Here is a 3,169-nt window from a genome sequence, read left to right as displayed (position 1 = left end):
AGAGCAGGACAGTAGACATGTATGTGGTTCATAGGTGTTGAGCTTAAATTTGTTGCCCCTGTCCAACAATCCCAAACTAGATCCAATACAACAACCCATCTCATTCTTGCCATATTGCATGAGCCTAATAGGCCCAAAAAATTGACTCCCAGGAGAGCTGGTAGATTGAGCCAAGAATCATGTGCAATACCAGAGAAGATGCCTTTGTTTGACAAAAATAAAGGCAAAGCAATAGCCGCACTTGTCCCCACTCCAACAACAAACAAACAACTGAAAAATCCATTTCAACAGAAAAACCCTAGTCAAACAAAAGTACCCCCAAATCAAACAGCAAACACATCTAAAACCTATTCCACTTTCATTAGATATGAAGTTCCTGATGATTATGATTGGGAAGAACATATAGACCCAAAAATCCCATTCCCATAGATACCTTGTTGTATGGTGCAGATGTTGATGGAGAAGATGATGATAAGGATGTGGATTATGTGTTGGAAGATGATTTGGATTTGTAGTGTGATTCTGAATTAGATGAGTGGTTTTTTTTATGAAGAGAATTCTAAAAATGACAGAGATGAGTATGAGGAAGAGGATTGCCTTGGTGATTATGAAATATATCAGGCTAACTTTTGATTTGATGGGGAAGAGGGTGAGAATAATGATATTGACCAATTAAAAGATCTTGAGGTGTTTGATATTGATACAAGTGATGATGAGCAAAGGGTAGTAAGGGAAATAGTTAAAGGTTTTAATTGTAGTATTGTATAATCAGCATAGAAACTTTAAGTAGAGGCCAGTAAGGGTAACTTGTTTGCACAGCAACGGGGGAACACAAAAGGTGAGAGTAGTAAGCAGGAAGGCTATGTTTCCGAATATGAGGAGTCTGATGATGAAATTCACACACCTAGGGAAAGTGATGAAGAGGAGACAATTGAGCAAAGGAAGAGTAGGAGAGGGCTGTTGGTAGGGCCTAAGACAGAATTCTCAGTTTTTCAGTGGAAGGTGGGTCACAGATTTGTATCTAGAGCTGACTTCAAGTAGGCTATTGCTAAGTTTGCAATTTTCCAAGGTAGGAACCTAACAATTGTTTCAGTAAATAGAAGTGGGCAGTATAGAATAGCTAGGTGTGAAGTGCAGTGAAGGGTGTCCATTTAGACTTTATGCAGCTTGGGATTCTAGGAGAGGTTTTTTTTTTGTAGTCAAACAGTAATGGGAGACCATACTTGCTCAAGAAATATGGAAAAGAACAAGCAATTGCTAGATGTGTTTAAGGCTAGGCTTCATTGTCCAGCTAAAGAGATTTTTGAAACTATGAGCACTACTAGAAAACAGGCAAATTTCGACGAAAAAATTCCGTCGAAAACATCCTGTTTTCCATCGAAAAACTCGTTTCCGATGTAATTTTCGCCGAAACCGGTTGTCAAAAAAGATTTTGTAGGAAAAACGGCCTTTTTCGACAGATTTAGTCCGTCGGAAGAGATTTTTCGGCCTGAAAAATCTCGTCGAAAATTTCCGACAGACTGTATTTTGCCGAAAATTTTCGACAGAAATTTCGTCGGAAAATGCTTTAAAAAAAAACACCTAGCACCACCCCTTACCACCAGCCCACACCACCCGCCACTAGCCCCACACCAGCCCACCTAACCCGTACCACCACCCACTACCCAACCACCAAACCTCCACCAGAACCCCCACCCACCTAACCGAACCAGACCCACCCACTAACCCTATACGACCAGACCCACCCCTAACCCTAAACGACCAGATTCACCACCTTAACCTACCCCACTTAACCCTAACACACCTAAATCAAGATCTACCACCCAAACGAAACCCACCCAAATCAAACCCAAATCTACAACCCTAACCCTAACAATTTTGGTCGAACCACCCATCCTAAGCAAACCACCCCACCACCCACCTAAAACCACCACCACAGCCGCTGAAAACCACAATCACAACCTAAAAAATAACAAAAAAAAATAAAGAAAGAAAATTAAAAACAAGAAAACATATTTTTTTACAACTGAAGCTTTTAATTTTACCTTGTATTTGGTTTAATACGGACAAATCCGACCATGAAACCTCTAGATCTAGGGATTTCATGGTCGAGTTTGACCGTAAAACAATGAATTTGATCTTAGAGAGGTAAAGAAAGTCGTGAGAAAGAGAAAGAGAAAGAAAGAGAGCAGATGAAGTAGAGGAGAGAGAAAAAGAAGAGCAGAGGCGTGAGAAAGAGAGAAGTGAGGAAGAGGAGAGTGCGTGAGAAAGAGAGAAGTGAGGAAGAAGAGGAGAGAGAAAGAGAATAGGAGAGGGCGGTGTGAGATCTGAGAAGAGAGGAGGAGAGAGAAGAAAGGAGGAGAGGGTTTTAAATTTGTAAGGAGAGAAATGATGAGAGGCCTGAGATTTAAAATATGAGAAACAATTTTTTTTAAAAAAAAAATTATATTTCGACGGAAATTCCATCGGAAATTTTCGACAGATTTATATTCTGTCACAAAATACATATATTTCGACGAATTGTTTGAATTTGTTGGAAATATCTGACGAAAAATAAATTTATCGGAAATTTTGAATTTTCCGACGAAATTACGTGTCTGTCGGAACCGGTCCGTCTGAATTTGTAGGGCTGGCAAACAGGTCGGGTCGGGTCGAGTTTAGGTCGACCTATTTACATAAACAGGTCAGGACTCCCCAACCTGAACCCGGCCTGTTTATTTAAACAGGTCAAAAAATACAACCTGAACCCAACCTGGTTTTAAACGGGTTGACCTAACCCGACCTGTCTTGACTTGCTTTTTTATTTTTTTTTTTTTTTTTTAAATAACCTTCTAATTTGCTTAGCCTGTAATCTTTTTAGATAAACCATTAAACCTATAATTTTTAAAAATTAACCTGTAATTCTTTTTTTTAAAATAAACCAGTAACATTCAACAACATAAAAATATAAAATGCAAATTCAAACTTCAAAGCCACAAGTATACATCAATAAAAAGTTCCAAGAGTTCCAAAATACTTCCAAAGTTCCATGAGTTCCACATAGTTGGCAAATAAAGGTTTAAGCTAAAAACTCCAAACATGTCCGAAAGACCACCGAAATACTTCCTAAAATAGCAACTATATTTTGATAGATAAACACTACAAATCAGGTTTGACTCCCCATGGCAGC

This window comes from Chenopodium quinoa, unplaced genomic scaffold, assembly GCF_001683475.1.
Source record: "Chenopodium quinoa cultivar QQ74 unplaced genomic scaffold, ASM168347v1, whole genome shotgun sequence".
Classification (NCBI taxonomy): domain Eukaryota; kingdom Viridiplantae; phylum Streptophyta; class Magnoliopsida; order Caryophyllales; family Amaranthaceae; genus Chenopodium; species Chenopodium quinoa.
Note: the sequence above shows the minus strand (reverse complement) of the source record.